The sequence below is a fragment of the Crinia signifera genome, chromosome 1 (genome assembly GCF_055691185.1).
Source record: "Crinia signifera chromosome 1, ASM5569118v1, whole genome shotgun sequence".
Classification (NCBI taxonomy): domain Eukaryota; kingdom Metazoa; phylum Chordata; class Amphibia; order Anura; family Myobatrachidae; genus Crinia; species Crinia signifera.
The window spans coordinates 276,741,776-276,752,926 of NC_139217.1; the positions used below are offsets into that span (position 1 = coordinate 276,741,776).

Genomic DNA, 11,151 nt, shown 5'->3' on the forward strand with positions numbered 1-11,151 from the left:
TGCATAGGACAGCCATCAACCAAGCATTACAGTCTGGGTACAGTGATCAACCACTGGCCAGACATTGTGCTAGCCATAATCATCCTGTTGATAAAATACGATCCCTAATTATAGATCATGTCCCCAAATCATTGAGGGGTGGGAACAGGAATAAGGCTTTGCTTCAGCGGGAGAGTCATTGGATTTACATCCTTGGGACACTGGCACCCAACGGTCTGAATGAGACCTTAGGGTTGCAGTGTTTCCTGTAAATGTCTTAGTGGCTACAGATATTCATCTTAATATTTTTGCTTTTTATGTGTTTCTTTTTTTATGTATTTTTTCAGTGATGCTGCACCCTTATGTGATGTGGAGGGTATCTAGTGGTAATTACATGTTAGCCTTGCAAATGCATTGTGTGCTGATGTGAATAGCCCTTACTTAGTATGTATTTCCCCTCTGTTCATTGGTTAAGGGGTGGGCCCTCCGCAGATGCATTTCCATGCGGCGCGGGCTAGTATGTAATTATTATCTATATTTTGTACATGTATTTTTCTGCGTTAGTCTATTAATACGTAGCATGATATATTCTGCAATAATATCATGCTTTTGCCATGTTTTAAAGCTTTGTATTCTTCTTTGTTCACTAGGACTGGGCACACGTCTGAGGATTCTTATTTACCACAGCAGTGTGCTTTTTTAGACATATATCGGTATATCGGTGTATCTGATGTCACCATGTTTTTGTTTATTCTGGTTTCTAGGTAACCACCTTTTTGCCGTCTGAGCGCACTGTGTTCCATCCGGACATCCGGTCCTGGTTGGCAATGCGTCGTGGAGGTGGTTGGCGGATGTGTGGCAACGTCATTGACTTGCCGCCCGCCGGTCTCCGACCTGACACATACAGCCGCCGGGGAGATGCCGTGATAGGGGAACTTAGTGGCTTAGCTGTCGGGCGCGGGGGGAAGACTGCAACAGCGGGACCTTCCGGTCCACGCTGATGGCGCGGTACGGACCTCTGCCCGGCAGGTGCAGAATGGTGGTGAGTGATTGTTTGATGGGGGCGGGTTCTGGGGCTGTGTTGGGGGTATTTATACAGTGTACTGTGCATTACATGTTTGTCAAGCTGTTTTGTCCCTGACGACGGGGGGTAACCCCGAAACATGTCGGATTAAAGGACTTTTATTCATTCAGTCTGTCGAGTGCCGCCTCCATTGTGTTCCTATATATATATATATATATATATATGCAAAAAAATGGAGAAAAGCGCACTCGTGAGTATATATAAAGGTATAAATTTACTAATGCACATATGCTCACATACATCAAGGTTAGGGATAATCAGCTTGCCAGCATAATAGGGTACATCAACCGGTACGATGGAACAGGCAGGGAGACGTCAGATGTTATCCGGAAGGACCTCCAAGGCAGACCGCTCTCACCGCCGCACTTGCAGGCCTGTATCCAGGGACGTAACTCCACCGCACTCCGGGACCTCTCTCAAATCAGCTGGAAGCAGACAGCCAAAGACGCAGGATCACGTCAGGAGTCTAAGTCTGGGCGTGGCTTAGACTCCTGACGTGATCCTGCGTCTTTGGCTGTCTGCTTCCAGCTGATTTGAGAGAGGTCCCGGAGTGCGGTGGAGTTACGTCCCTGGATACAGGCCTGCAAGTGCGGCGGTGAGAGCGGTCTGCCTTGGAGGTCCTTCCGGATAACATCTGACGTCTCCCTGCCTGTTCCATCGTACCGGTTGATGTACCCTATTATGCTGGCAAGCTGATTATCCCTAACCTTGATGTATGTGAGCATATGTGCATTAGTAAATTTATACCTTTATATATACTCACGAGTGCGCTTTTCTCCATTTTTTTGCAAGTACTTTATTGGATCCCTGTGGTGAGGGTCTTTCAAAGAGCAGCACACATCAAGAGACTACTTATATCCCAATCATCAGAGGACTTTGTGGTTTGCGCTGGTATTTTCTCTGTATATATATATATATATATATATATATAAGCAAGTTGCAGGAAGCCATGAACCAGCTAATAACTGAAGAAAGGTAAACCCCTAATTTATTAATGTGTTATAAAGTGTTGTGGCTTTTAATGCTGACATTTAAATAGGGAATTTCAGTGTAAAAAATAGTGTTCATTATTAAAAATCGCTACAATGTTTTCTTCATGTTTGTTAGCTTGGGAGTGTATTTAGTATGTGAAAATGTCTTTCTATTTGGGCATTTTATGTTCAATAACTCATCCTATTTAGTAGGTTTTCAAAGAAAAAAAAAAATTATTTGTCAGGACAAATACATACATTTTTTAATGTAGATTTTTATGACCCTGTCATACAACCATTCACCGTTGAAGTTAAGTGTTTTTTTAATACCATTACTGAACTGCTGAAATGGATGCTAATATAGCTAATGTCAAGTCCTTGCAATAAAAAAGACAGACTGCTGAATGAAATAATACCAAGTAAAACAAATTAGGAAAAGCAGATGGGTCCTTGCTTCCCTGAGATTTGTCTTCTCTGGACAATTTTGCAGGGGATTTTAGGGTCGTTATAAATATAAACTACATACTGTATGATCGCTTATTGATGAACTAACAGTAGATACTTGATTAGTTATCATGCAAACATGCTTGATATATAATAGAACTATTAATTGCTACTGTAAATTAATTTAAAAAGACAGGTACTGTAAGCTTGTTGGATTTGGTAAAACTTTGGAGTTGTCCAGTATAAAGCACACTAGACGATATCGCCTACGAACAATATTGTTAACAATTCTCAATGAACTCTCAGAAGAATGATACACATTGAACGATATAGTTAATGATATCATCCAGTGACATCATCGGGTCCCCACTCAGTACATGCAATCGTTGACAATATAGTCAAAATTGAGCTGTCTCGAGGAGGCGATGACCCGCTGGAGCACGAATTGTTAATGTAATTGAGTGTGCACACTGGACAATGTTGCAAATGATTTCACTCCGAAGGGCCAACATGGGTAGCAATCATCTTTATTGCTGATCAACAGCATTACAGAAGTAAAATTCTAAAACTACTGGCAGTGTACAACTGTTTCTATTTTAGGTTTCAGTCTCTCATTCTATAATCATAAGAATCATTTGCAAACCATTTCACCAGAAAAACTCTCAGCCAAGCTTTACTAAAAAAAACAACACATTGCTATCTTCAGGATAGTGTACATAGCATTAATATGTTGACATATACAACAGGTTTGTCTTGAGTTTACTTATTTTGGAAAGCTGAGTGCCGCACCACAGTTTTTCTATCTTGTTGGGAGTGATAGACTTTGGGTTCATACTTTCTCTCTCTCTCTCACTACACACACATACATACATACATACATACATACATATATATATATATATATATGTTGCATTGAAACGTTGCTGTTCACTCAATAAAGAAAACTTGTTGTTCACGAAAGCCTGGAGTGCCGCGTCCATCCCTACAGAAGTCTGCATTTACTCTGACAAAGGCACCCGACTGAGCAATCTATTTCAGAGGCTGTGCCCGGCCCTGCTACAAGTATATATATATATATATATATATATATATATATTATATATATATATATATATATATATAATATGTGTGTAAGAATGTATTAAACTGTCTAAATGCTTGGTTGAAGGATATTGTGTAATGGACAGCACTGACTTTGTTATTTACTATAACTATAACAAGGTTGTATTTCCTACATCTTTATGTTTACAGTGTTGTAGATAATTTTGCACTAAAGGATAACGTTGTGCTTGATTACTAATTAAGTCAATTAAAAGTAAAAGAAAAGTTGTTTTGCAAAGCAGTAGAGGCTAATAAGTGCTAACAAGAGGCAGGTAATGTTCTCTTCACACCAGCACCTGTGCTGCTAATATTATGCAGTGGCTCATCCGAGATGTCACGCTAAATTATTCCAGCACACCTGTTGTATACAGCAGTCAGGTAACCTGGCAGCAGAAGGGTGTTGTGGATGCCACCGATACAGTCTTGAGATCTCAGGAGGTCTTCATAAAGCGGATGCAAATTTTAGGTGCAATCAAATTGTTTTCCTTCCCAGCCTATGCTGGTTGTGCTAACAATGTGAAGGATCTAACTCAATTGGCATCTGTTATGGTCTCATTATTATTTCTATGTTTTTCTTAAAAAAAATATTTGATTTACTTCATTGAGATGCCAAAGTCGAATTAACAACACAAACATCAAACCAGGGTCTACAATACAGTATATGCTGTAATATATTAACCCGTTAGGGTTCTGCCTATTCAGGGGAATAGCTCCCAGAGGCAATGGAGTCATCTGCTTCTGTGCTACAAGACCTGGAGGGGCACCTGCATATACAGCAGCACCTGTGTAGTTCACAGCATGACCACTGGTCTTCCAGTGCAGCTCTGTGGTACACCCACTGCTGCTGCAGTTAATAATTTTTTCCCTAAGAGCTCTGCTAAGGGGTGTGGTATGTTGTGCCGACAGTCGAGATTCCAACGGTCAGTATACCGACATTGGAATCCCCACTACCGGTACTCCGACAGGGGGGCAAGCGCATTGAATCCTCTTGCAGGCCCACTGTGCTCGCCACACTGTGTTGGCCCAGTTTCTATTCTCCCTCTATGGGGATCATGGGAGAATAGCTTCTGTAAGTCAGGAGCCCGACTGTCGGTCATTTAACAGTCGGGATTCCAATGTCGGTATAGTGACCATCGGAATTTCAACTGTCGGGAGGTCACCTGGCACCCCTGCTCACACCTGCAATAAGCAATACCGGGGCTCCTGTCTGGTACCGTTCAGTCTGTGCTGCAGCAAGAAAAATGGGACCAAAAGGTGAACGCTCTATATAGTTCTGTAATTGATTAACTAAACTGTATTAACTGTTTTTGGCCTGGAGCACTGGGTAGAGTTTGTAGGCCTGCTTCAGAGTTGGATGCTGAAGTGCTGATTTCACCAGTGTGGTAATATGCAGATGCCAGTTTCAGCCTACCCCTTGTGCACTAACATGAGACACCCATTTTCCACACACCTTTGTGCTGCTGCACCACTTGCCTACTGTATCTCAGGCACTGTGTCACATGAGCTACGTGGAAGCAGCTTTGCATCTAAGAATGCTGGATGCTTGCCCTGACACGCCCATGTGATCATTTTTCTTCTGCTATCTTCAGGCCACCTCCCAAACACAGCCTAGGTATGCCCATAGCTTTTCCCCACCCTATCTGATACCAGTGGCTAAGTATGCCACAGTATATATGTGCATACACTCAGGGTAATGCATGCACTATATATGAGTATTCAAAATGTTTAATATCAATGCGGCCTACACTGGGTGAAAATAGATGGGCCTCAGCTTAACCACATCTCTACCTAACAATTGTGCCTACACTTCCACAGCAGACCCTTAGTGAATGTTTTTAGATATATTTTTGCATGGCTCTAGTACCTGTGTCGTTACATATAACTGCATGTTTTCAGACTAGCATGCAACTGAATGTACCCCTTCTAATTTATTTCATTATGGCTATGCTATGCTGATTCTTTACTCTTATTTTACAACTAGCAGGGGACTAATATTAATGTCAGGAGCTTGGGAGCACTGATCGCCGCTAGCTCAATGCCAGCAACCTGATTTTAAATAAAAGAGTACACTGTCTCCTTCCAGCACAAGTGTCATGGATAGTAGTTCCTCCTTCATATTGTAAATATATATTTTTGTTTATTTGCTTTAAAGTTTATTTAAAAAAATCTCCCCATTATAACAGTATTTTTTGTGAATTTAAGTTGATTTCAATAAAAATCTTTAAGTAAGGCAAACAGAAATAAATATTAAAAAAATATTAAAATCTAATAAAACTAATAAAGCTTTTGTCTATTTCCTCATCCCTTACTGGCAATATTGACAGGATGACAGAGGTAGTCTCTAAAGGTGCCCATACACGGTACAATTGTCGGGTGCGATGAGATACGCGCTCCTGCGCACATCGCACAGCTCAATAAGTATGTGCTGCACATAGTTTTTGAACTAGATGGCATCGCATGCAAATTGTATGCGATGCAAGCTAGTCAAAAACGCATACAATAATTGTACCCTGTATGGGCACTTTGATAACTGCAAAACCCCTATATGGCATTTTATGTCAGAGAAGTTAACTTTTCTCCACTCAATAATATGCATCTAAGTACCCTGGGGACTCGGAAGTACTGCAATACCAGGGCTGTGTGTTATTAATAGATAATGCATGTACATATTAATATCTAAATTGTGTTGCTTTCATGTGTGGAAATCTGAGCACTTGTAGTTTCCCCGTTAATCCCCCAAAATAGTGTGGTTACTTTTCTCCACATTCATGAAAATCTCAACTGTCTGGATTTTTGTTGGAAAGTCCATACAGTATCTGCTGAGTTTCATCTAACAGTGGGTGTTTCCTGCTTAATAAGGGTAGAATTGGGTGGATCAGCACAATGAAATGGCTTGGGAGGTCTACAAATTCAGCATGTGTTTGGCCATGAAAAAGCTTTGTACGCATGGACGCATTTATAGGTGGACAAAAGGAGTGCCACTGCTTTGTGGCTCAGATGCTTAAGGGGCCTGAGACTCAGATCATATGCATCATAGGACAAATACAGGTGATAGCAGTGATGTTACCTATAAAGTGTATCTATTGCTTTAATTTTTTAAAGGGTTCCCCTTCCCCTAATTAGTCAATCCTGATCCTTTTAAAATTAGGTTATATAAAGATGTGTCCCACTAAACTGTTGCAGTATATAGCAGCATACTGTTGTCCAGTCTGGAGTGACATTCTGTTTTCACTGAAAGATGTGTGCAGTTCCTGTTAAAATGGTAAGGGGCACAGAAATGTGGCATAATTTGTATAGGAAGGCCCTATATTGTGGCATAATTTGACCTGGTTTATGAACTTGAGGGCACTATAATGTTACATAACATGAAATGGGGCACTATACTGTGAAGTGAATATGAAGTGGATTAACTATAGTGTGGCATGATGTGAACAGGGTGCACTGTAATTTGATATATAAACTGGTGGTATTGTATGTCATAATATCTATTGGGTGGTACTATTTGGTTCAATGTGACACAGTGTGAACTAGGGCAGCAGTACCTGTAGTATAGTTCAGAAAAGAACTAGGGTAACACTATAGTGCATAAAAGTAACTAGTGCTACAGGGAGGGCCCTTCAATTGTAGTAATTGGGCCATAAAGTTCTGGCTAAACCCTTTGAACCAATTATAAATTGTAAATCCATTTTGCTATTGTGGTTCATTCTCATAACATGCACCTACATTGGCCTACAGACAGTGTGTGCCTATCCACTGTCCAGATGAAATGTAATACACAAAAATGCAGGCATAATAACAATCAGGAGGCAAAATATAATAGCAGGTTCTCTCACATTTCTCTGTACAGAACAGTAGTCTGGTTAGTGGTTATCCAATGTAAATGCCCTGTGTAAATGGCACAAAAGCATCCATTGTTGTAACTTTAGCCACTGAATAAGGGCAATTCAATTATGCACAATGTGTGGTGGTGATGGGCATGTGCGCACATGATGGATAATTGTGGGAGAGCAGCTTCTCTCATTTTGCTATACACACTCATACCACTTTCACATCGCCGACACGTTTTAAAAACCGGTATTTTAAAACGGTAATTAAAACGGGTCAGAGCCTTAACATTGCCGCAGATTACCGTTTTAAATACCGGTTTATACCCCTTTCACATCGCACTTTTAAAACGGTAAATTGCCGTTTTTTTTCCCTTTTTAAAACGTTTAAGCCTGCACTGTGAATGCATAGCATTGTACACATTCACATTGCACAAAAAACGGCAAGGAACCGTGTAGGACTCTGCTTTTTACACGGTTCGAAATGCCAGTTAACTTTAAACGGTAAATCGGCTGTGGTGCATTCACAGTGCAGGCTTAAACGTTTTAAAAAGGGAAAAAAACGGCAATTTACCGTTTTAAAAGTGCGATGTGAAAGGGGTATTATGTGACAGCAATGTAAAATGAGCAATGCTGCTGTTACAATGTGACACTGTTACATGCAATCTAATGCCACTCCAACAGCACATTGTAGGCATTGTAGATAATTAAATTGCACCCTTTAATTAGATATTGATAATATATTAATTCTATGAATATAAATGGGAATTGAACGCCACAGTCATTTGATTGCTTTACCTGACTCTTTGCCACTGCGCATGTCCTCACATCATTTTCCAGGAGGCAGCACAACTTGTGCCTGCACATTATTATGTGTAGTGAGGTAAATACTTACATGTTGCTTGGTATAAATGAACGGATTGCCAAGAAGCCCTGGATGTAAATAATCTCACTTACACAGGGACATAAGTGGTCACAGGCTCAACATACTCATCTCCTGATACTACTGGATGTGCTACTGTGAACATTCTGATTGGCTGATAAAATGTGGACATTCTACACAAGCAGGAGATCAAATTACGTAAGCTATTTGGCCCATAAATAACCTCCAATCCATACTACATTACCTAAATCTAGATGGCACAGGGTGATGCTGATGAGTCCTTAATTCCCTTTCAAGACACTCAAAACAATGCTCTCCCCACACTGCCAGTAATGAGAGTGTGATTTAAAGTAGCAAAGTTCTACAATACAGAACCATTGCATAAAAGGACATATTTTACTATAAAAGAGCACTACTTTATACAGTATAATGAATATTTATTAGGAAACAGCATTTGAGGCAATATTGCCATTAAATAATGGGAGGAATCATGGGGGACTGGAATGGCTGTGTTGATTGTTATAAGACACAGATAACATTGTTAGACACAGGATACTTGTGGAAATTGATTAATCAGGATTGTTCTCTTGTTACTACCTCCATAACATAGAGTACAACAGAGCACAAGTACAGGCATCCAGAGTTCAGTTACATGCTTAGGAATCTCTCTGGATGTGTATTGAATTGGTTTCCAAGAACCAAAGATAAATAAAAAGAGGAGTAATGAGGAATGCTTGCACTGCAAAAGTATATCCAAAGTTATGTACACATAGTCCCAGCTATGGTCTTGCTTATTCTGAATAAAAAGCTCATAGCAATTTGTATTTCATCACTGTATATGTATGCTACTATAGAATGTACAAACTACAACTACAGTACAGAATGGTGCTAAGACTCACCAGCCAGAGCTATACACTATTCCTCACAGAGTATGGATAAAACCTTTGAGTGCAAAATATCTGCTAAAAATGCCAGCGTCACTAATATTTGTCATATAAATTGAATGAAAAATGCTGTGTAAAAAGGATTATATATCTTATATAAGGCAAACATTTCAGATCATTATGATGAATACAAATGGGCAATTTTCACTCATATTTTGACAAATTCACTTGGCACTCAAAGGGTTAAGTAACATGTTGTGTTTGGATTAAGACTCTGCATTGTGATCCCAAGAGTCTACAATTAAACACAAGGTTGAAAGGGTAACATATAGTTATACATACACTATACATACACTTTGAGAGGGGCTGCTGATTTAGCATGATTCCCACTGGCAAAGGGGCATGGAGGTATTTTTCAATAAACTGCACTAATCTGTACTATACTATTGTCATTTCTCACTGAGATTTTCAGTAGTATGTAGGGCTATTATTCTTTAATATAAAATATGCTGCTTTTTTATTTTGAGCTTTTGGAGAGTGTGTGGTGGAAGCCATTTTCAAGGTCTGCTTTGAGCATAATATGGACTAGGTCAAGTGATTTAATCATATAACAGTTGTGATGTCTCCTACACCAGTAGGAACTGTACTCAATAACATTCCCCCATACTGCAGCTACAAAATAGTTTTCTACTACAACAGCTGGCCATAGATGGGATAGAAAAGTTTAAAGTTCCTATAGACTCCATTTAAACTAAAATCCATAAATTGTTGTTCCATGTATCATAAAATAATTTGGCATATGTTTTGGCAACCGTTGCTTTAATAACTCATAATACATATGCATAACCTCCAACCTGACCCACTTCATTAGGTACAAAATGCTCTGTTGCCGGACTTCCCTGCCACCCCAAACATCACTGTCCTGGACTCACTGGCAGTTGATGTGACCCCCCCTCTTTGAATTTTGGACTGTGCTGGAGCTCCATCTCTGTAACTGCCACTGGCAAGGAAGTCCAGGAACAGAGCATTTTGTACCTAATGGAATGGGTCATGTTGGAGGGTATGCATATGGCAGCTGAATTGAGAACTTATGAATGATACATTTAACAGCGATAAGAGTATAAAGAATATAACACTCTGCCTCAACAACAGCAGTATTGCAAATATACAAGTGTGCCACATTCTAGATCACCAAACTGATACTGTGACTGAGGGGGAGACATATAAAAGCTTTCTAAAGGGTGAAAAAGTGGAGAAGTTGTCCGTAGCAACCAATTAGCTCTGAGATTAGTATTTATAAAGCACATTATATACAAAAAATAGGTATAGGTATGTATAAGTTTATTGGTTGCTATTGGCAACTTCACTTGTCCACTAATACAACTGAGTCAGTCTACACTTAAATAGTACAGTATCCATTTTAGCCATTATCATTTGTTAAAGCCAACCATCAGAATTAGTCTATTTCCACAGTGATAAGTGATCATTGAGTATAAGTAGTTATGTGTGTGGCAAGCAAGACTGATAAGTGATGTGTAAGCATGATAAATGAAACAATCAGTAAGAGAAATGACAGGTAATGATACACTGTAGTATGTTAACCTGTTAAGTAACAGGGGGGTTTCATATTACCTGTGATCAACACCCCCCCCCCCCCCCCCTTAAAAAATGGGCATATTTTAATCAATTGTCATTGTCAGGCTTACCAAATAGAGCCTGTTTTTGTTTGGGGGGAAGAATGGCAGGTTTTGTACAATACCACATGGGATCCAAGATAAGTATGAAAATCTATGTGTTACAGTATCATGGTTCTGAGGGCTGCTTATCAGGGAAGCGTGAAGCATAATCCCCAATAAGTGCTGTCTATCGGGGCTAATTGGATAGCCCCCAGCAAATCCATGTGCCCCTGTAATTCTCCGGAGCTATTTGGATACCGTCCATACTGAATTAAGGATAGTTTTATGGTACAGTACATACATTT

At 39.9% G+C, this 11,151-nt stretch overlaps 1 protein-coding gene across 8 annotated transcripts in view; it reads right to left on the bottom strand.

Annotated features, from left to right (window-relative positions):
* The window catches only part of BNC2 (basonuclin zinc finger protein 2), a 474,973-nt gene that overhangs the window by 28,316 nt on the left and 435,506 nt on the right, over positions 1-11,151 (bottom strand). The gene's annotated exons all lie outside the window — the stretch shown is intronic.